The following is a 25547-nucleotide window of genomic DNA, read 5'->3' as shown; positions in this document are numbered from 1 at the left end:
TAAAATTAACAAGTTTTTCAGATAATAAAACCATATTTCACTGTTAATTTTCCCCAAAAAAGTCCTTCGGCTATAACTACTGTGCTTTTTATGTATTTATAGAGCCAGAAACAGGGTATCTAGTAGTTTTCCATATTGGAAGGTTTGATCATGTAATCATGTTTCCCAATGTGTTAAATAATACATTAAATGATTAGTATAAAAAAGGAAATTCAAATCATATGTCACCATACAAAGAATTTATGATAAGTAAATAAATAATTACATGTAGTAACACAATAAATGATTAGTATAAAACTTAACGGAGTACTTTACTTCCACGTGGAAAATAATTATTCTTCGATATAGTATGAATTTCATTTCAAAAGAAAATGGAGATTCGTTTGATGCGTGCTGTTAATAAAATAAAATAAATAATATATAACATTGAGAAAAAAAATCTTTGGTCAAAACTTCAAGAATATTGTAAAATTTATCATGTTTTCTGACTCTATGGAAATTTCAATTAACATAGTAATTTCTACAGTGATGCTCTTTTAATGAATTTTAGTAAAATTATCAATGAAATATACAAGGGTAATGGAAAAAATAATGGAAACACATCTATGTATATTAATACAATTTCTCATATTTCTTCTGAAATACTTAACGAATTATTATATATCATCAGAAGTGTTTAGATCTTAGGAATTTTCATACATGTCGGTGAAGTTTAAGGCTTTTAAAGGTTTACAAATGAAAAATAATTTTGTTGAACACCATATGTCAAAAATTATAGCAATAGATTTATAACTTTTGACAGTTAGTTTAGTTATTGGATTCAATAATTACACAAAATCCCGTAAGCCTACCTTAACACTAGAAAGACTGAAACGTAGTCTATAACTATATTGCCCAAAAGCAGTTAAAATGACTGCATTGTGAAAGAATAATGTGTAAAGAAACTTGTTTAATTAATTTTTTATATGTTTTATATTATTTACAGTTATATAACAAGTTATAAGTAAATATTAACAATAAAAAAATTTACTTCACTTGGAAAGAAAATATTAATTTTTGGATTATTATTTGTACATTTTTTAGCAAATGAAAAAGTAGTTAAAAAGTAGTCAAAATGACTTCCTTTAGCATCCTAGTGTTAAATATTTATGAAGATATGAGCATTTTCATTAAAAAAAATATTTTTTTTTGTCGTAAGTCTTTTTCTATAACTTCAAAAATGTTCAATTAAACTAAACAAAAATTTTAGAGCAATTTAAAATTAATTATACAATTTTATGCTGCGCTTCCGTGGGGAAAAATAATTTCACAGTGAATTTTATTTGGCAACTAATAAAATCCAATTTCAATATCTTAAAAATTTTAAAAGTTTCAAGCAATTTTCTAATTAGTTTTCATGTTTCTTAAAATAATGCTGAAGGTGATAAGGGGTTTTCCGCATATTTTATTTTGTACTATTAAACAAGATTTTTTAAAAGTGACACCAGCAATGTTGAGAATCATCCCCCATAAAAGTATCTTTTTTCCCCGCATGTTTTCGTTCCTTATTTAATCGCATTTTGGAGTGTAAACGCCTATTGTAGGGTATTGTCGTTTGTTTTTAAATTTTGTCTTATGATATAAATAATATTTGCGAAAAAGTTTCCATTATTTTGCCCTCTCCCTACATTTTTATATGATTGGGTTCTGTGGCACATGTAGGCAAGATATTTTGAAATAATTTCATTTGCGCAGAGGAAAAACATTTTTATTGACGAACCTATATGAATAGAATTTCAAGTTTATATTTTCATTGTAAAATGTCACTATGTTCCTTTTTTAACTTTAAGACTACTTCTGAAATTTGTGTAAGCATTTCGAGTTTGAATGACTGGTTGTTAGAATGTGAACAGCGACGGAAGCACATTTTTAAGAAGTAGAGAGTTTGTGAAATTTTGTCAAAACTGTCTTTTTATTGGTTAAAGATGACATCTGATAAATTTGCAATAGCAAGCATTCCGGAGTTTGGAAGCAGGATATTAAAATGTGTGCTGCAACCCGGAGCGCATCTTTCCAACGCCACCTGTTATAAAAAAATAGAAATAGTTAGAGATATTTTGGTATAAAAAATAAATAACATGTTGTGCCTACAAACTTTTAACAATAATATCAGTACAATGCTATATATAACTAAGACAAATGTTAAATCAAAACTTTTGTTTTGCTCTTTTGTTTCGCAAAAACAAAAATATATATTGCAACGGTTTTCTGGTGCTTTCACTTATTTTAAAAGTGGTATACTCAAAAATTTTTTTGAAGCACGTCTCTAATTCTTTTTAATTACACTGTAAAATTTTCGTTTTAAAATCAAAAATAACCGGTAGCAGTCTCTCCACCCAATTAACAGTAAAATTTACAGTAAAGAATATTTTTTACCTCCATGATTTCGAAGTCCTTTACAATTAGTATGGCTCAAAAAATAGATATAATATATATAACAATAAATATAATACTCTAAGGTTTTTTTAACCATTCACAAGTTAATACCATGCCGTTTTAAAACCATGAGAAAGAAATTTAATTGGACATTGAAGTTACGCTTTTTGTTAAGAAATCTACTTTGGAGATACGTTGTGGTTGTGTTTTATCAAATGAACCATAAAATGAGTTTTAATTATATTGTTTTTCAACCTCTCGTAAGAGATATACTCTTTGTATACTGTACTCTACTATACTATATATTTACATATATATTTGAATACTATACTCTTTGCAGCTTTATGGTGCTGCCATCTATGCGTGAGAAAGAGTATCATATTCTAATTATCCAGGTTATCAAATTGGGGAGTGCAGGAAGCTGGAAACTCTTCATTTGTTGAAGGGAATAGAGGTTATATAGTGGTGTCAACGAACTGCTGTATGTGGTGACTCGAACCCCCGTTCTGTCAGTCATAAGATTGGTAGATTAGATTTTTCGGCTATAACAAATACCCAGCAGCAAGGAACTAAGTTGCTTCGATATGTAAGCCTAGTTAAAATGATAAAATTCTGTTTTTTGTTAACTTCATCAGGCAAAAGCAGTTAATAAAGTTTTTCTCACAGTTATCAGTTTGAATACCATCTCATGTATAGTCGTTTAATTTATGGAAAAATAACAATCAAATAAATTACTTTTTAAATAATTTTTGGGAAAATTTCGAACAGTGTAAACACTGATTCGAAGCACAATTTAGTATAAGTCATCCTGTGAAAAACATAAATTCAGGGAAACAATAATTTGAATTTTAGCCAAATTTACATTTTATCACACATTTCTTATACGATACGCAAACTCATCTATTTTTATTTTACTTCAAATTGGCATAAATCATGACATTTCCTTAACTATTCCTCACATGCTTATTAAAACTAACCTTTTTGCTTAAAAATAGCAGTTTTTTAAAATAAAAAATTCTATATTGATAAAAATAAAACCTTTTTGCTTCAGCATTAAATCTGAAAAAGATTTCGGTTTTAGTGTTCTATAAATTTAAATATCTTTCCAAACATAAGAGAAACGCACTGAATAATATTCCAGGAATTTTCTAATAAAAGGATTCTTGGAATTTCGAATGGGTTAGTGTGCTATCGGTATTTTAAATATTCAGAAGAATTTTACTTAAATAACCAGAGGAGATTAAAAGAAAAAGTATCAAACTTAAGTAGGTGACAAAGGAAATGAAGAAAATAATTCAATGAAGAGTAATATTCAGGAATTTTAATTAACTAAATGCATGGATTTGGTGAAAAAAAGTAAAACATTCTTTTTTTTTATTCTAAATGAATAGTTCATGCATAAAAAACCAATTATTTCGAATTGTGTTTTACCACCTTTTTTTTAATTTCTGCTTTATATTATTATTTTCTAAATTAGATGTTTAAACTTATTGGCCTAGGATTCTCTTTTTATCTTCTATAAAACTACTGTTCTCTCTTGTTAGAGAAATGATTTTTTAAGGAATTTATGAAAAAAAAAGACTCTTATTTTTAATGATAATATAAATACGCTTAGTTATCTAGACATCTTTGCGAACTATAAAAAGAAATAACGGAAAATGTAGAAATAAAAGTTGAAAATCTCATATTTTTAATTACATTTTTTTGCTAGTCCTTCTATAGATTTGTGAAAGTTATTATGAATTTTTTATTTTACACTAGCATACTAGGAACTTTTTATTTTACACTGAACTTTTAATTTTACTTACTTACACTTGTCAGACCCTTGGTTGGCCTCACTGCTTTTGTTTTTTATAAATAGAATATTTAATCAAAAATAAAAATTGCCCATTAAAAAGATCCAATTCAAGTCATTTTAACCCTTTATTTACGGCTGGTACCATAAGTGGGCCAGTAATAAGGGTAGTAAGCAAACTAAGGGTAGTAAGCAAAATTTTAATTGCATATTATCTTTATAACTGCAAAACATCCGCAGTTTTACATGAAATTCATTGAAAGAAATTTACTTAACGAAATCTAAATGTAACTTATATACTTTTTGATGATTGAGAAATGGCAACTGTTTATGACAAAATGTTTTATAATGAGTTAGTATCAGGTCGTAATTTAAAATTTGATAACGGAACTCGAGTTTTAGCTTCAATTCACGCTTTCAATTTTATTAAAATATAAAACAGAATTAACTGAAAAAGATGAAATATGTTAAATATAAAGGTAGAATATTATCTCTATTATCTCTGCGGTATTTTTATTTTATTATCGAGAACACCCGACCCAATTCTGATTTAACAACAAGCAAATATTCAACTCCTTAGCCTTGCTATTTTGAACTCAACCCAGGAGAGAAGAGGACTCTTGTTTAAAGCACTGGGTCTAACTAGCCTCGGTGGAGGACTTTTTGATGGGACTAAGTCTCATTTGCGTTACGGGGACAAGAAGACCATGAAAATCACCCATGGTTTGCCCGAAAGCAACGGGGCTCTAAGCCATGTCTCGTTTACATTTGGGGATATTTTGCGTTTGCACTGTGGTTGGAGCGAGCTGACAGAGTATTCGTATCAACCAACCCTAATCTGGGATTCAAATCTCATTCATCCCATTGGGAGACAAACGTTTGATCCGTTGAGCGATAGAGTTAACACTTTATAGTAAAGAACTTTTTTACTGGTCCTGTCTGAAATGTTGAAATAATTTTATTATCACATTATAGTGAACAACTAAGAAATTGGTAGCTCGTTTACAATAGATTAATTTCCTTTTTACAAGTACTTAAATAAATGTTGCAAAATATTTAGTCAGTATGATGTGTTTAAAAGTGCATAATTGTAACTTTTAATTAAAGACAGTAAAGTGATTTACATAGTAAAGAAGTGTTTGAAATGAGATATTTCTCTGGATAGATTAAAGTAATTGCTCCCAATAATAGGTATACAGGAAAAAGAATTTGTTGCAAAGAAATTCCAGCTTTAAACTGCAATTTTTTTCAAAAAGTGACGTCGTCACTTTTGAGGAATTTGTTATAGGTAAAAAAATCTCGTCTTCATAGGAACGAAACCTTCAATTTTATCTAAAATTTCGATTAAAGTTTTCGCCATAAAAAGAATTTTGCTGTAAGGAAATCTCTTCGTTGTGGAGGGACTCTACTTGCAGGGTCCACTGAGGGTTCATTATAACGAGGTCGGACTGCATTTTTATATAAGAATAATCAAGAAGCTGAGCTTTCTACTTCCAAAAAACATGATTACCTTAAAATATTTAATTGCAGATGATACAATGGCTAGGCGATAGAATGGTAAATTGTCAACATTTTAATTCCTAGAATTGAAACCATTTTAATTCCGTGGGATAAAATTCTTATATTTCAGTATTATAGAAATCAGTCATGTAGTAATGAAGCCAGTATGCAACTGTAAGTCTAGGGAAAAGTAATGCATAGAAAAAATTTCTTCTGATATAAGATCAGTCAGAAGTCACTGGGTGCAAGATCGGTACTGTAGGATGGATGGTCAAGCACCTCCCAGTGAAATTTTTTGCAGTGGAGCTCTTTTTGTTAACCTTCCGTTAGTCGCGCGCACCTCACAGGTGCATCCCTACTGCACTTTCACCTCCTTTGCCGTCAATAGATTTTTCCGGGGGTCGAGCCTAATGTTATGTTCCTAACTTTGGATTACTCAAATGTCCGTGCAAAACCGACCTTAGAACATGTCGATGGAGAGTTGGAACCGCTCAAATCACCCCTCTGGTGCAGCGCGACCATTGACGCAAGTATTATGGATATATTTTTATGAATTAAAAATATATATTTTATCTCATTTTCAGTCCTACTCAACGTAGCAGGTATAAATGGTCAAGTTATATACACAGAAAATGGTTACGGAGTAAAAAACCGCAGAACCTTCTTGCGTTAATTAGTTGAACATCTTGTGATGGAGGAAGAGATCCGACGCGGGAGCAAGAAAAATTTATCTTCGGTACTTCGGTAAATAAGTTTTTTGATATTTATCTCTCTAAAGAGTCTTAAATGGGTAACAATTAACTATTTAAACTAGACTAAATTTCATTTGGCTTTCAAAAAATCAGAAACACCTCACAGGTGCAACGCGATTAACCATGTCGGAAACAAGTGCGCGACTAACGGAAGGTTAAATTTGTTGTAATCGGGTAAGTGCTGTGGTTTATATATGCCATTTGTATTTTTATTAGATAGATTATCTTAATACTATATATTTGAAAATAATGCGTAAAAAACAGTATATCTCAATATGCGAAAACTGAATACATTAAATTTGAATGATTAAAAAAAAAACTAGGAAAAGTTTTATTAAATTTTAAACTCAATCATTTTCTTCCATTTTTAAAGAATATTTTTTTTAATCATGCATAAACATGAACAAGAAAATAGACAAAAAAAAAAACTTCATTATACTACTACTAATCTTTGCAAGAAAGTTTTAGGCTGTATACTTGTTCTCCATTTTACTCACACATTTTATTAGAATTTACTGAGTGGTAAGACAACGTGCTGGCTAGTTTAAAGATGATGTAAATTCTAACTATGCGGAAGTTATAAAACTAAAGCGGACTCACATTTATGAACCATTAGAAGAAGACACAGGGAATATAACCTCCTTGCAGAGTGAAAACGTGAATAAGAGATGGCACTAAATCTCGGCTGAACTTGCGCTTTATTACGTGTAAAATGATTTTGAACTTATAACTTCTTTCTTTATGCTCCGGTGGTTCTCGAAAATATGGATTGAACTTTCAATAAAACTTAAATTTTTATTACTCTTAAACTTCAGAAGGCAGCCACAAGTAAGCAAGCTTAAGGTTTAAGTACTTACGGTTGTTAAACATTCACAAAGAGAGTGTGATAATTAAATATCATTTAATGAAGTTAACTATAAAAAATTAAAATATACATTTTTGCTAAATTTTATGCTTCTTTTTAAATAAGTTAAATAATTTTGAATGCATTATTATGAAAAGACACCTCAAAGTTAATTGAAGTAATTAGAAATAAAGAAAAAAAGCAGAAAGATGGCTGACATAAATACCAACCTAAATAACATTTGTGGGTATATGGAAGAAAGATATGCCTTCCGAAATAACTTTTGTGGGTATTTATAACATATCAGGAAAATGTTCTTGTAAATCAATAAATTAACAACTCAGGTTACGAACTAATGATAAATAATGTTAAATAATGAGTTGTAGTGTTTTCTAATTTCTAAATAAAAACGTAAAGTGAATAGAAAGAACGTGATATCACTAATGGTTTCTTACATTTTACATTTAACTAGCAACTAAGCGTCAAAACATATATTGGTTACTTACGGTAATACTTACGACAAACAAGAATTTTTGTTTAGGATTGGAAACTCACTGAATTCTCTAGGGGTCAGTTTGATGGGAGCATACATAGTCCTAATCCCATTGGGAATATCAACGGTGTAGTCAATTCGAGTGGAGGATATATTACTAAGCGATCAGCGTGTGAAGTATTACTAAGATGCGAGGATAAACTATGACCTAACTTCCAAATGAAAGATTGGTTGCTTATTGACTGTGATGAAAAAAAATAGAATGCGGTGGTAAATCAAATCAAGTTTTCAAAGTTAACAAAATAAATTAAATGTGCACTCATATAAAACTTGTGAAGTTGCTGCATCACACGAGAGCAAATTGTTTTTATATTCACTGCTTAACTCAGTTTTGCTCTTTATTGTTCGCAATGGAAATCTTTTTATTGAACACTTTCAGTTAGTTTAGTTTAATTCTCTTAACTACGATTGCATTTCAAATTATGAATTTAAAAATATCGCTTCTGTGTATGTTCTTAAATTGCTTGTGGCTGGATTTTAAGTATCGTTAGCATTTAGCATTTTGCTAAATTTAAAACCACAAAACTTATTTCAGTAAGCAGAAGTGTGGAATTTGACGTAGCGCTTCCTTCTAAATATGTATGAAATGACTTTAGGTTCTTATGCAAGTGGTATTTCGGAAAAGTGGTACTTTGGACACTTTTTACTTTTTCATTTTCGATAATTACACTATAAAAATTTCTAGTGTAATCACCGTTAAAAATTGTGGCTACTACTTTACATCAATGTTGTGAAGTGAAACGCTATACATAACTCATAACTCTTGGATCTAGTGTTTCAAATCACCAATGCTTTTTTACATTACTTGGTGTAAAGTACTTGCCACCATTTTTGTTGTTTACTAACATTAAAGTGTATAATTACAGTAAGATACACATAAGATTCAGTAAGTGTCATTTTTACAATACATTATAAAGCAAGAATCATTAATCTAGAATGAATATGTACATTAATCTCGAATGTGTGAGAATATAAAAATAAATTTAGTTAGTAAATCAACCATTCGAGCAGCACAGAGAAAATCTTAGAACGGATTCAAACTAGGCTTAACAAAACGGAAGCGGATAAAAATATACATTATAAAATCATTTAATAGTTATCAGAGATTTAAAAATTAAAATATAATTATCCTTATTATGCAACTATGAGCAAACATTAAAACGTATTTTATGGCCAATGTTTGTTTTTATTGATAAATATCAGTGTTGAAAATTATAAATTCCCCAGCTTATACCAGATTACAAATAAATCAGTCACGATATTTAATCTGGCGCTTCTTGAAATTCAAAGCACCCCAACTTGTATTTTGAAAGTGAAAATAATTGTCTAATGTTTTTTTTTAAATTTTTTATACATAACCGTCATTGAACAGCCGACCCAATTTTATGGGTTTACGACTACTAATGTTCAACTCCATATTCTTGTAACTTTGAACCCCATCCAGAAGACAAGGGTACACCTGTATCGAATATTAGGAGAAATTTGCCTTCCTGGAGGACTTTTTGATGGAGCTAACCCGCATTTGCGTTACATGAAAAGGAAGACCGCAAGAATCCCCCACGATTAGCCTGATGGCAAGGGGCCTCTAACCCATGATTCGCTCCCCACTGAGGATATTTCACGTCAGTACTGTGGTCGGTGCAAGCCAGATGCGGAATTCGTGTCGAATGGGATTCGAACCCGGTTCGCTTCATTGGAAGGCGAACGCTCTATCCCCTGAGCCATCGCGACTCAATTGTCGAATGTTGTAAAATCATGGGAATTCGGTGTAAGTTTATTTAATTTCAAGTGTTTAGGTATAAACAACTCACTTTATGAGCGCTCGTTGTGATTACCCGGAATAAAGTGACTTTTCATACAATTTTTTGAGTTGCTTGACATCATACTCGTAGAAATATTACACATTTGATTTCACGCAGTATATTCAGAATTACAATCTTAAGGTGCTTTTTTTCAAAAAATTGGAACGTAATACAGATTTAAACTCTGACAACAATAAAATTTAAATTTAATTTACAGTAAAATTATGAGAGAAAATTCATAATCCTGGCAAATAACATGGATCAACGCAAATCATAGTAAAAGTATTCTGTGCAATCCTTAAAAATTATTTTTAATCCCCAAAAAGTCAATTTTGAGCAACGATGCTGTTAACTGCTTCAATGTAATACCAATTTTTTTTTATATACACCAAGAAAACTTACGCCAAGGAATCAACTTTCAATTGAAATTACGATTATTTAAAGCTTTTTATTCTCATCAATAGTTCTGTGCTTTATGACAACAAAAAGCTTAGTCGTTTCTAAAACGTTAAAAAAATGCATTTTATCATGTAGCCAGAAGGAATTCTCACACAATATTCCTATTAGTGTCAAACGATATACAGTTCTTACACTTTGACTGAAACTCTTTGCTAGGTCAAAATGTAAGTATCATCTGTTTCCAGACAGCTACAAGCAGAATTTATCTCGTTATCATCGATAGGAATAAATCAGCAACGCAATTTTTTTAAATCATTTTCCGACTAGTTAAAGTTTGGAAAACTGAACTGCAGTGATGAACTGGAGGAATGCATGTTTTTCTCGTGTCTTGACCGCTACAAGCAGTGTTCATTTCATTCCCAAATGTAAATCATCGTCGATCAACTGACAGTTTTAATATAGGTTATATTTATACATCACCTGTGTATATATGATAAATAGCATTAATAATTCTAATAAATGGAAACTTTATACTACAATTCTGTAAATGTAAAATGTAAGTCAAAATGTAAGTATCAACTGTTTCCAGACAGCTACAAGCAGAATTTATCTCGTTATCATCGATAGGAATAAATCAGCAACGCAATTTTTTAAAATAATTTTTCGACTAGTTAAAGTTCGAAAAACTGAACTGCAGTGATAAATTGGAGGAATACATGTTTTTCTCGTGTCTTGACCATTACAAGCAGTATTCATTTCATTCCTCAATGTAAATCATCGTCGACCACTTTTCGACCAACTGACAGTTTTAATATAGGTTATACGTAATCTGTGTATATATGTCAAATAGCATTAATAATTCTAATAAATGGAAACTTTATACTACAATTTTGCCAGCAATAATAGTCTTTTCTTGGCATTCCCAAACGTCACCTTAGAGACTAAACGGATAGCCAATAAATGAAACATAAATTTCATTAGTATAGGAAAACCAAATACTTTCAATCATGAGGAGTGAGCGATATTAAAAGCTTCCAAAGATGGATTAATCTCCCCCGTGACCTCTGAAAAGATATAAACATGGCAAGTGCAGAGTTCTTTCACTAAAAGTAATACATCCAATCACGATAAGTGTATTTCTTGTCACCTTAACGTTTATTTAGAAAAGGACTCGCCGACCTGACAGTGAAGTCTCTACCAACGTTTAACAGATGAGCCCAATTCAAAGTCAGAAGACTTAAAATCTTCATTCTTTTTACTTTTCTCTTAGTTTTACTACAAAAAGTTGTAAGTACTTTTTTTTCTTCTTTTATTTAGTTAGATTTATTTGAAACTTTGGGAAAGTATCGGGAGGAAGTTTCGATTCCATTATTTTCTCAATGCTTCGCTGATTTCGTTTCGGTAGAAAGGTTATAGTGATCAAAAACATCATTTTTTGCCTTAATCAAAGAAATTCTTATTATAGAAATGTTTTATTAAAAAAGAGACATCTTCCTCATCTGCTTACATTTTGTTGTATCTATTTGACTAAAAAGTAACTTTTTCGAACGAAATTTTTCATCTTTTTAAGCAAGAGACCGCTTTTAAAATAATTAAACAGATGCAGAGTGTACAATCTTTCATTCTTTTATTATTACGCAAATGGTTCAAAGGTTCTGCTTAAGATGAATATAATTAAAATGCTAATTAAATAAAACAATTACTCATGAAAAATGAGAAAGATAAACAAAAATAAATGCGGAATATAATAATCAAAATAAATTTCTGGGAAAAAAGGTTTCTTGTAAACGATATGACACATATTTGACACAATTTTAATTGGGACTCCTTTTCAACGTACTGTATATTCAAAAATTTCATTTATTCTCTATATTTCTCAAAATTTTCATCAATTTCGTACAACAATATTTATTGAGATAAATTGCTCATAAAATTTAGTTAAATAGCATGCAAAAATATTTTAGGTACAGAAAAATATTTTTTATTGAGCGGGTGAATTTATTGTTAAAAGTAAATAAAATTTTTAAAAGTTAAGTTTTTAAATGTTGGCAATCTATTGCTAAATATAACTGCATATTCAATGCCAAAACAAAATTATAAACAGCAAATTGAAAAAAAAATATTATAATCTTAAATTTATTTACTGTGAATATAATCCATTATTTTAAGCTCTTCTTTTTTTATTTTAAAGCTGTCGCTTTATAAATATTTATTTTCCCATTTATTTTGCAACTAAAGTTAGAGCTTTGTAGCTTTTATTCCGTTAAAATTTAATAAAAAATATGCATTTTACTACACATTCCGTTAAAAAATTTTATAGAAAATATTAAAACCTTATTTTTTATTTGAAATGCAAAATCTTTTCTATGAAAAAATATTCTATTTTTCTAAAACATGATATGAAAGACATAAAACAGCAAATAAAAATAAACATTCTCAGTTATGAAGCAATCCTTATATAATATGTATAAAAACTGTCTCATCGAATAAAGCTTCTATGTGACAAACAACATCCTTTCTTATTAGATTTTTTATTTGGATATTTTTCTTCATAAGTTACATAAAATAAAGTGAATTGCCTTATTCTGAAGAAACAAAAATAGAATAATTTACGATCAATGCATTTCTGATTTTAACTTAAAGGAAAAGTTCAAAAGACATTTTTAATTTCAATACATTAAAAAAATTCCTTCAAGTTGCACTATTAATAAGAAAGATTTAAATTTTATTTGAAGAATGCATAAAATAAAAACTTTCATTTTGTTTTTCTATAGTTTTTGTTTCAAAATATTTAACCTTCAATAAAAATATTTAATGACTTGTGTAAATTTTTTTCACAATAAATATTAAAAAAAATTTTTTTTTCAAAACTTTGCACATTTTTTTAAGGAAGGTTTTTAAGCAATATGGTTCGCAATATTAAAAATGCAATAATTCACTGATGAAAACCATTGTTATACATCAACATGTACTCTGTTATGAAAACAGCATTTTCACAAAATATATAAAAAATAAAAACAAACAATACCACTTGAAAAATTAATTATCCTTATAGCTCGGTTAATTAACCGGTAAGTAATAGATGAAAGGTGAGCCGATAGCACATAGATGCTCTAAACGTGAATAAATTATAGATTCACGCATGAGTACACACATTGAAGATTTAAATTAGTTGAGTCTCTACTTCTGGGTCTCATTATTAAGAAAACGTTTAATAGCAAAATCATAGTTTCTAATAGTTTAAGTGCAGAAGTAATGTGTGCCAGAAAAAAAAAATAATCAGACTAGCATAAGGTATTCAAAATTGAAAAAAATATTGCATTTCACCATTGGCTGTCATGTTAAACATAAATTTACTTATTCTTCGTCCAAATGTAATAATATTAATTAATTGTTTACACCTTTTTTGATCACGTATTTTAAATTCTCAAACTTCATTGGCGCCAGGGAGGCAACTTTCACCAACAAATGGAAGGACACAAAGTTATGATTTCTACAGGTCACCGTCTACCGTCCGTGGATGAACTAATGGAATGTGAATAGGTCCTTCCTGTAAAAAGGATAGTGACGCGTGTGATTGAAATCATATTCTTGGCCATAGATGGCGCCAATGAGGAACAAGAAACGCCCCCCTCTGTTTCAAATTTGCTTGGTTTCCCATAGCAGACTTGTTGGTATTGGCAAGTGGCATATGAAACAAAAACAGCAGCATAAGATCAGAGGTATGGTACCAACAGTGAATAGATTTCCAAACGTAGATTGTAGTATTTGAGTACACACATTTAAGACTTAGATCAGTTAATTCTCCACCGCTAATCTCATTATTAACAAAAGTTTTTAATAATAAAATCTTTAATAATAAAAACAAATAAAAATCTTTCGTCTAGGCTTAAAAAGGTTAAGTAAAACCGGTTTTGAAGTCAATAAAGTTCATTTTAATCACTAAACGTGTCTAATAAATCAAAAGTCACATTTCAACTTTTTAACCTAAATACTAATTTACTTGGTTATGCTGGTCTTAGTATTTTAGTTCTTGGACAGCGAAATTAGGCTAATTTTTTTAAAGTTAATTCTTTACTTGAAAATTTATTGTTTACTGTTATAGATCTGTGAATTCATTTAACTTAAACAAATTTATAGCAGTAAAAATCGTTTTTTTCTTCTTTTTTGCGAAAGGATCTTAAAAATTAATTTTAATTTCTCGCAAAATTAATAGTTGCAAATAAGAGGTATACAGTTTGATTTTGCTAAGGTTACTAATTTGCTTTATTATCCACCAATGGCACTATAAAGTAGCATAGTTGTTTTTTATCATATTTATTTTATACTAGCCGCCAAAGGCGCCCAGCTGTCCGCCAAGCTAAAGGTTTTCACAAATAAAGTTTTTTAAAACATAGCCGGAAATCTGAAGATTAGTGAACAATTAAAGTGTTCCTGTCCAGCAATTTTGTCTTCATATCCAGTTCTGCTGCAGATGTGTTATAGCTCTTGAGGATGTTTGAAATTATATAGCTACAACGCTTAAGAAAAAAAAAACTAAAATGCTAAATACATGAAAAGAACACGAAAACGAATAAATTTTTTATGGTATCAATTTCTATTTCTATATAATTTTTTATGGTATCAAATTCTATTTCTATATCTGTTACGTCAAGCACTCAGGTATTATAATTTGATCTAGTTGTGCTTGTATAATTTTGATCTAGTTGCGCTTTCTACGTCATTTTGTTAACATCGTTTGGTTTGTTATTTAACATCGTTTGGTTTGTTTTTTCTAAGTTAACTTTCAAAAAATTGGCTGGCATCAGCATTTTTATTCTTTAAGTTGTTTATTTTTTCTTTTGGAATTTGTTCCTTTTTAGCGAAATGTTTTTCAACCTAATCGAATTCTTTGCCGACTGTTCTCTGTATATATAAAGAAAATAAAGTAAATATTTTTAAAGTGTTGTGAAAAGAATTTTTAGTTGTACAAAGTACTACAATATCGCTATAAAAATTATCGTCTTCGCTTAAGAAAAAAAAATAGAGCGTGGAAAGAAGAAGAAAAACTTATTATAACAATTATGAACAGCGACAAATATATCAAAGCGAAGCGTTCTATTTACGTATCGAATATGTTGCCACATTTTTAATACAGAAGTTAAACTTTTCTCCACTTTAAATGTAAACTAATGCGAACTTTACAATTAAATTATTAATTCCTTCGTATATTATTGGTTTAAGTTGTCGAAAATTAATATTTCAATTGTGAGGTTCGCATTAGCATACATTTATAAGAGTGGGGAAAAGTATATGCATTTTTTAATAGTTTTTTGAATATGGCTCTTTGAAGACGAAAAAGCAGACGAAAAGCATAGACTTACAAAATGACTGATAACTAAATAACTAATCAAAATTTTTGAAAAAGAAAAAAAATACTTCTTCATTATGTCAAAACACAATTATGGGCCGAGTTTCGTGCCCGGGCGAGGCTTCTGGGGCGATATATTGTGATTACAGACAGACAGACACACACACAGCCGCGTTTATTATTATGTATAGATATGTTAGCATATGCTAACATGTGTATTATGCTATTTTCTTACATATTAGTGTATTTTTGAAACACCACAATAACCATGATTCCATACGAGCATGTAAGAGACAAAAATTAAATTCACTCTTACTTAAACAATATAAGTTTATAATACTTTCATATTGTCTTGAATTTTGATTGTTCGAATCTATATCTCGAAATACCTAAAATTTCACTTTTTTAAAAAGGTGATCTAGCTGACTGCCGGAGGCGACTTGTTATTAATAAAACGTGTGTGAATGTAATTTAAGTTTTTGAGATATAAATACAAATTTTGATCAAGGAAATGTTTTCTAAATATGAAAAAAAATTATATAAACTAAAATTCCATAAACAATAATATACGCACATTGAAAAATTTTTCTATAAAATTTCAATGAGTATAAGCAAACATTGATAAAAAAATCGACAAAAGATCTAATTATAGTATTTATGAATCATATGTTTTTGAGAAAAACATTGGTTCAAGTTTATGAGTAAAAACCTTTCCATTTTACATGATGTGAGGACAATATTGCAATTTTTAAAATTGGTTTTGGCAATTACGTGCTTAAATGTATACAATTAGGCGTATTTGCATAGCATTGACTGACAACATTTTTTTAATTAACAAATAGTTTCAGGCTCTACATATTGTGCCCGGTATTCCTGATTAAATAATCAAGAATAAAGAAATTTCCGAACATATAATTTGTATAATGATTGTTTTAGTTAAAAAACAGTTTATGAAAAAAAATTACCACATTGCATTATTTTGAGTTATTGTTCTTTTTTTCAAGAGAGACAGCTTTTAATTTTCTTATCTATGCAACTACTTTTTGAATGTAAATGTTCTTAATTTAAAATTGAGTTTCGAGATCTACACATTTTGCCTCCTATAACTAAAGGAAAAATTCAGAAAGTCTTTAAGGATAAAACCGAGGATTTATCCTTAAGGAACCCAGAGTTTCTTATTTTTATTTTACAACCTTTTTATTCACTTTCATGTCATAGTGTATAATCTTGTAATTGAAATGACTATGTAGAGCACTCAATTATGCAATTTAGTCCGGTGTATGATGACCTAATAAGTTTCAACATTTCACCGATCGATACAAACAGAATAACTACCATTATTTTATCGAGAAAAGGATTTTATGGTCAAATTTCGATCAATTAAATTCTGAAATATCTTTCGGATCTCTATGATTTATATACATAACTTTTGGAAAACATATTAAACGAAAATATTCTACCTTTTGTGAAATAACTCAGCTGCACTTTCTTGCAAGCATAGTAGTAGTATGAGATTGCTCAAGGCTTTCAGGCCCCGAAGGTGAATTATCTAATCATGCGATAAGGTCATCCTGATTTAGGATATAAAGTTTAAAAAAAAAGAAATGTAAAAAAAAAAATTAAGATCTTGAAGTCGATAGAATAATTGAAAAAGTTTGCTGCGATCACAAAGCTATAGGTTGCGATAACAACGCCCAAGTTTGCCGCAGCCACACCAATAAGATTAATCAGTGTTAAATTGAAATAAAACAAAGAGACTGTAGCTCTAAAAACTTGCAGCTTTTAGAAATAGAGAAAGATTGGTTCCGTTTTGGGCCTTTAATGATTCAGAATAATGATGAATTAGTAGAATTTATTTGATAAAATAGCACCACTGGTAAAAAAGTGAGATAAAGGTTTTATTTTGACATCTTTTAGCATTTCTGCTTTAAAAATATTGCTCTAACTTGCCGTAGTACAATTCTGATATTTTTGCAATAACGGATAAGAGTCCTAATGGTGTTTGATACTGTCTTTATTCTAAAGTCTATGAATATCTCGCGTGGAATTTTGATAACTTGTAGTTTTTTATATAAACGCAATAATGAAATCAAAAATATGAACTTAAAAGCTTATGTGTATTTTCAAAAATATAAGAAATGAAAAAAATTTATATTTATCAAAATAACTCCAATGGTGCCTCTAGAGAGAACGGATCTATTTTTAAAGTAAAGATAAAAAGTAAAATAATGCTAAAACTAAATTCTGTAATTTAGGCCGACTATCCAGTCACAGCTTATATGTGCCTGCTACTCTTAGGCCCAGAACAGTGAAACTTCTTGTGAGCTCTAAAGAAGGATAGTTAAGGAGGAATTGACTAACTCTAGTCATACACATATTAGGAGACAGTGTTACGGAGATCCCTATAGTCGATAACACTGATGTGTAAGACTCTAAATAAGAATAAAATAAAAGTACTGAAATAAAAATTTAAATATTACTAAAGCTAAAATTTAGTAATTTAGGCCGACTATCCATTCACACCTTATATGTGCCTGCTACCCTAAGGTCCAAAACAGTGATACTTCATGTGAACTCTAAATAGGAATGGTTAAACAGAAATTTGCTAACTTTTGTCTTACACCTATTGAGAAACCATGCAACAAGGGCTATATAGTCGATAACACTGATGTAAGACACTAAATAAGAAAGCAAGACACTAAATAAGAATTTAAAAAAAAGTACTAAGGAAAAAAAAAGTAAAATTTTTCTGTGTACAACAAGGCTTGTAAAAATGCAAGAAGTAACACAACAGAATCGTAAGATTTGATGGTTTTGAAAAAGACCATTCTTTTCGAAGTAAAAATAATTAGGAAATAGGTCTGATATTAAAAATAATGAGATATTACATCCAATTAGAAATAGAGCTCACCTTCCTCGAAACATCAGGTTCATTCGAGGCCAGATTTTCTCCCAAGCTACCGATGTGTCTCACACAAGCCTAACCGCGGTCCGTCTTATATATTCAATTAGTCATCAAATAACCTTTCAGAATTACTTGCATAAATGAGTGAAAATACCTTAACAACACTTACAATTAAGATGTAATTTATTTTCTAATGTCCGAAAATAAATTTTAAAATAACGAAATAAACAGGCCAATAAAAAGGAAAAACATTTGGTTTTAACAAACTATAAAAACAAAATTTCCCTTCTGAATCACTTTCGTCTTTTTGCCCGCTCTAGTGGTTTGTCAAACTCAAGATTTCTGACTCGTTGTTTTTTTCACTCGAATCTTGTTTCTTCAAACATGTAGTTTAGTATATGTACGAGCATTATTCAAGCAAATGTACATTATTCATACAAATAATTTCTACCAACCATAAAAAGTTACTAATAAAAAGTCAAAGTTTTTAAACATTTGAGGAAAAATATTTGTCAAACTCGTCCAAAATATCGAATAAAAACAATTGATGTTTAAAACAGTGTCTTAAGCAAAAATGTTTGTAAGATATAACGACTTTATGTTGAATCATTCAACATAAAAGGCGCATTCACTTGTATGATTAAGCAGGTTTTGACTTAATTTTATTAGAAACCATAAAATAAGTTAAAAGTAATAATATTTTCAGTTCTATAAGCAAGCTTGAGTAACAATTTCGAAAAATAAATAGGAATGAATTCAAATCACTAATAAATCGCTTTTACAATTTTATTAAAGATAGGGAGGGATTATTTAAAATTTCTCGAAAGCAAACATTTTTTCTGCTTATGTTTCAGTTTCAGAGTTAATTTTTTTCATTTCATAGTTCTTTGAGAGTTTGTTCAAAAATAAAAATGTAAACGTTACTGGAGATACATTGTTTGTTCTCTTTATTAATCAATATATTTCGGAAAACTGATAAAACAAAATAAACAGTAAGTGAAGCATAAAAATTTTCGCATGATCCAGGGGAAAAAAACAGTTTATTCAGTTTTGAGTTTGTCTATAAAATAGTGTTTTATTTGAAAAACAATAAGGTAAATTTTTTGAAAATGTTCTTTCAATAATGTTTTTTTTAAATAAATCACAAGTTTATGTTTTATTATTTTTCAAAAAAATTTTTTTGGTCAATTTTAACGTAACGCAAAATATTCTGCAAACAAATCTAAAATAATAATAATGTTGCAACTTAACAAAAAATGTTTTGAAAAAAAACTTAGTTTCTTTTTGGAGACCTTATAACCTTCTCTTATGTTTTTTTCCCCTAAACTTCATGTAGTTTTTCAAAAATAAAAGCGAGTTTTACCATATTCCAAAAAACATAGAACATAGTTGTTTTTCTAAAGACATACGAGTTTTATCAGAACAGTGAAGAAGTTTTAGAAGTGAATATTTTATAAAATTTACGCAGATTGCTCGATGTTTGGTTGTTTTGAACAGAAATGTTTTGTTTATTTTTTTTTCAATTATGTAAGTATGAACGAGATATATTGCCTTAAGATATTAACCAGAGTTTTAGTTTAAAAGTTTTAATTAGGAATATTTATTTCAAGGTCCACGTTTATCTTCGGGGAAAATTAGAAAAGCTTGAGTGCTGATACGAATTATTCATTCAAAATTTTCTATGTGATTCATTTCAATAGAAAGCCTAATTAACTCATTTGTTGTCTAACAATCCCACTTAATTACATTTCAAATGTGGCTTTTATCGAAGTGGATCGAATAAATCTTTACTCTTATCTATAAATAAAACTAATAGTAACTTGTAATCTACATAATCTTTATTTGAATATTTAGACTACACAGTCATATTTCCATTTGTGATTATAGCTTATAATTTAAGATTTAAATGATATAAGATTGTTAAAAAAAACTAACTCATTCTAGTTTGCTCCCGAGAACAAGGATGTGATTCATTTTAAATAACAGCATTATAAGGAGTTGATATAAATTAATTAATATGGGCATAATAGGGAAAAGTCCTCAGAATATATGTAAAACAAAAAAGTCACAAAAATGTTACTCTTATTCCAAAGTCCAATTTAAGAATATATATATATATATATATAATATAGAGGAAATAAACTCGCATTCCAATTATGAAAAGCAAAACAATTTACAATTAAGGAAGTATGCAGGTAAATATCTCAACTAACTTACTAAATAGAAACATCCATTCAAAAGCCTGTTTAAAATATAAGTAGACAAACGTGTCAAATTAGCAGTTGTAAGTTAGCGCTGCCAGTAGAAAGGAACATTAGAGAAATTTGTACAGCCAGATCAAAATAATAAATTATTGTGGAACCAACCAAAATGCAATCACTCCGTGCTGCCACTCTGCAAATAAATTTCGTTTAACAAAACATGCGAAGACATTATGAAATAAAAATGAATCTTCACATATTCTGTAAATCAAAAAATCGTTCAAAGGGTATTCAATCAATAATTTGAGATCAAAGTAATTATTTTGAAAATTAGTCTTTCCTGGGTTTGTTTGAAATTATTTATAGCTTTAATAAATTCTATTTTTCCTTTACAAATAAATTTAATTCTTTGAAGCTGGTTCTAAAATAATATTCCTTTTTATCAAATAATCCAATTCGATAAAAATATTGAATAATAATAATTGAGATTGGTATTAGTAAAAAATTACATCTATAATCTTCTGTAATATCTAATTTTAGAATGAACAAATAATGATTTATGTTTGATATTTCCCACATTTTAAGCTAAAACAAATAATAAAGTATATCATACGATATTTATTTTGTATAACAATCATATCAACTTTTTTCTTCCATTGTTCGTCCTAAACCCTGATTTTTTATGATACCAAAACTATTTATGTAACAAATTAATTTATATTGATACATTCTCAGATAAGTTGAATGATACTTAAAATATTTTTAAAACGGAAAAAAATTTCAAGTAATGCTATGAAATTATTTTTACTAGCTCATTGGTATTTCTACTTTACTTTTAGGGATTATGCTTTAATAGTATTAAAAATTGCTCAATAACTCCTGAAGGAAAAGAAATCAAGTCGTTAACAGTAAGTAATCACATCCTAAATTACTGCTTTGGCGCTTCTTAAGTGACATCTAAAGCTAAAAATTACTTTTCATAAATTTATGGAAGTAATAGATAAGATATATTGGAACAGAAAAAAATCTTAAATATGCATGATTCACAATTTCGCGTGGGGCAAAAATGTTCAATCTTCGACGGCGATCTAATCTTCTTTAAATTTTGCCAAAAAAAGCTGCCATAAAACCGCATTTTTTAAGCTTCGAAAATCTTTCCTTAAACTCTTCTCAATTTCTAGCGCATTTATTCGTCCGAATATTTTACCTTTTTACGGGTTTTAAACGAGCTGCCACATCCACCTGAGATTTTTGCAGCGCTTACTTTTCCGTACTTTTCATACTTTGAGCCTTCAGTTTGGATAGTTCGTTGAAAAGTAGACTGAATTGAAAAGCTGCGAGGTGTAAGAAGGTTTTTATTCTGCCCCTTTTATCTTTCAGGGTTGTTCACAAACGAAACAGACTTTAAAAGTTAAAATATGTCTTGGATTTATTTTTCTAGCGCTATGCATAACTTATGGTTTCCAAAGGAAAGAAATACGATCTATAGTTTTAGCAATTTTTTTCTGAGTTATTTAAATTTTTTTGTAGAATTAATATTGAATGAGGCATTAAAATATTTGCTTTATGCTATTGCTATTGCTTTTTAACATGGTACATTGCTGAAATTAATACATCATATTTTAGACCGTAAGAAAAGTTTACAAAACTCCTATTGCCATAGAAATATCAGGAGAGGATTTCTTGTACTATCCTATTATACCTGGTCTTTACACTCACCGGCGATTCTTGCAGAGTTTAATTTCCTGTTTTTTTTTTTTATTTTATCAAAATTTGAGCCTTCAGTATTGATAGGTTCCGACTGCCTTGCTGTAATAGATAATGACAGACTCCAATTGTCATAGAAATATCAGTAGGAGGTTTTTTTCTTGCGCTGTCTTATTATGCATGGTCTTTACACACCCACCTGCAATTCTTCCAGTGCTTGCTTTCCCATTTTTATTGTCAAACCTCGGGCCTTCATTATATATAGGTTCTGACTGCCTTACTTTTTTTTATATTTTATAACCGTCGTTGAAAATCTGACCCAATTTTTGGGTTTACGACTACTAATGTCCAACTACGTAGTCTTGTAATTTTGAACTAAATCCAGAAGACAAGGGAAGTTCTGGATCAAGTATTCGTAGAAATTTTCCTTCTTGGAGGACTTTTTGATGGAGCTAACCCGCATTTGCTTTACATGGAGAGGAAGACCACGAGAAGTAATATATTATTCTATAAGTAATTATCGTGTTACTAATTATAATGTTATTAGTTTCTATAAGTAATTATAATAATACTAAGTTTTTCGGAGAAATTTTTATGTTTACTATATAGCTCAAAGAAAATTTGATTTATTATTTAAAAAAAATGGGATGCGAATTTTCTAGTGCTGTTTAATTTGTGTTTAAACCAATGCAAAGAGCCAGAAATAGTTAAAGTGTGAGAAAAAATAAAATGGTGGGTCAGATTGTTTTCCACTATAGTTTTTAGAACAAGGCAAGGCTATATTTACTGAGAAATAAAAAAGTCACACACTAAGTTAAGAAAAAAAGAACGAAATTATGATATTTACTTGAAGGAAAGAAAAATTATTGCATATTTTGTGTTACTGTAGAGTAGTTCCCTAATTGTTTTAGAAACCTTGGCATATAAGGCGTAAATAAAAATTATGGGTGCAAACTGAATATTTTCAATAGTATTTGATGTTCAATTGTTCTATTGACATTGGCATTCTTAATATAGTGTAAGAAATGCTTTTGTCGCCAAGGCTACAATTAAACATTTGGTACGTTTTAATTGCTTCTTGAGTTCTTATGAACATATAGTGAGAAAGAAAATGAATGTGGGACTTTATTTCATCTGCTTCATCTGGCTTTGACTTAATTCGAGAATTTGAAAAGATTGGAATATCTTTTAAAATATTTTGCAATTTAAATATTTTCAATATTTTGCAAAATATTTTTAAAGCAATATTTTGCTTTTAAAATATTTTGCTTTTAAAATATTTTGCATTTTACAATCATTACAAATTCTTTTAAATAAAAATTAACTAGTTTTACTTTGAGTAGCCCAATCTTTATAATTTAAGCTGTTATGTATTAGTTGAAATGGCAAAAATTTGTAGAAAGTTAATCAATCCGGTGATTCAACTAGACTTAGTATGGATATTTTGTGTTTTATTGCACTCCTATCAAAACTTCATGTAAGAAAATATTCCCTAATTATTTTGGAATCATTGGATCGCAATAAAAAAATACCGTTGAAATTGCCATTACCCTTAATGAAAAAAGCGTAAAATTCCTTTTACTAGAAAATCCATTTCATTTTAATGCAAAACTTGATATCGTGATTTTTACAGTAATATTTTTGTTATTTCCAATGATAGAGTAAATATCATAGAAAAAATTACAGTTTATCACATTTTTTATTCCTTAAAGTTTTAAGGTAAGATGTACTGGCACCTTAAGTGGTGGTATATTTTTATTGAATTGACACCTAACAAATAGAGAAATTTAAACTTCCAAATTCGTGTTAAATATGTTCTCTGTGACATTCACCATATTTTCAAACATTTAATCAAATTCATTTTAAAGCTATTTGAATTAATAATGCCTACTTATCTTTATTTTTTATTGTTCTAAGAAAAACCCGTGATACAACAATGCTGACAGTTCACTTTTTACGTTATAAACTAAACTAAAATAATGTATGAAAAATCAAAAACATATAATTATTTTAATATAAATATTCTAATATAAATATTCTAAAAACAAATTGAATCAACGAAAACCCTTCTTTATTTTGAAGATATAACAGTTCTTTCATTATGACTATGACTCATAAATAATACTTATATGAAGTAATTTATTTGTATTAATTATTCAGAGGTTTGTTACATATAATGAATCATATAATAAAACAATTCTACTTAATTTTCAGTAATTTTCTTAAAATTTTTATGTTTGCTCAAAATCTAAGAAAGAATAAAAAAAATATTGATTTAATTTTTCGTAGTTCAGAGATTAAATGAAATTCTTGTACTGCGTTTCCATTAAGATTTTAATGAAGACTCGACAAAACCACTTACCTTCCAGCAGATGTATATTACGTGGATTTTAATGACTTTCAAAACTTGATGCGTTTTTCATTAAATTAATATTGTTAATGTAAATATTTTGACATCGTTGTCAAAGAAATATATTTTCAAAGTGCTTATTGTTCTTTCAAAGCAGAGAAAAAATTACTAAATGAATTTCTGAACGCACTTATTTCATATCCATTATTTTAAAAATTAATCAAAAAATACTTGAAACAAAAGTAAATATTTAGTTCTTTAAATTCATTCTTCAAAGTATAATTTCATTTTAAAGCATTTAGAAATTTTTATAAAGTCTTAATAGTTGTCCTAATGATGCTAACATCTTCTTTATTACATTTAATAAAACAATAATATGAAATTTTAAAAGCAAGACATAATATTATCTTAAATTAAATTTTTAAGAAATGTTTTAGTATTATAAGTACATAAAACTATTTTTACTTATTTATTTTTATAAAAAATTCTAATTTGTGTTCCTTTCGATAATTGTGAGGTTAACTTAAAAGGCAATGCATGCTTTAAAACTTAAGATTTATCTTAATGACGTATAAGAATGATACTTCGTTGATAATGAACTATTTAAACGTTAGTATTAAAACGTGTTTATAATCATATATTATTTCTATACCCTGTCACCCAGCAAAAATTGTTAAATTGCAATTTATTTAACCGTTATTTCACCATATTCAAACAAAACAGTCAAATAACAATAAATAAGATGGTATCGAGCTGGTAAATCAGTTGATAATTGATGTTATGAAACTATCAATTGTGAGAAAAACGGGTCATTAACTGTTTTCAGTTAATACGGGTAAACAATCAGAATTTTATCGTACCAACTAGGCCCACTTAATGAAGCCACTTAGTTTCTTGCAGCTAGATCCATATTATATAATAGAGGGAAGATCTTTCAATTTATTTTATAGTGCAAGTCAATGTTAGATTATTAA

The 25547-nt window shown here is 28.7% G+C and overlaps 1 long non-coding RNA gene across 1 annotated transcript; it reads right to left on the bottom strand.

The window, feature by feature from the left end:
* Positions 1-1731: 1731 nt before the first annotated feature.
* LOC122271701 (uncharacterized) lies at positions 1732-20898 on the bottom strand. Its single transcript, XR_015431356.1, has 2 exons — positions 20533-20898; positions 1732-2062 (listed from the first exon to the last, which is right to left on the bottom strand). It is a non-coding gene; the product is annotated as an uncharacterized LOC122271701 (long non-coding RNA).
* Positions 20899-25547: the final 4649 nt, after the last annotated feature.

Source organism: Parasteatoda tepidariorum, chromosome 2 (genome assembly GCF_982258835.1).
Source record: "Parasteatoda tepidariorum strain Cologne lab strain chromosome 2, Ptep-v5.0, whole genome shotgun sequence".
Classification (NCBI taxonomy): domain Eukaryota; kingdom Metazoa; phylum Arthropoda; class Arachnida; order Araneae; family Theridiidae; genus Parasteatoda; species Parasteatoda tepidariorum.
The sequence above is the reverse complement of the archived record's forward strand: the minus strand, read 5'-3'. Positions and strand labels throughout refer to the sequence as shown.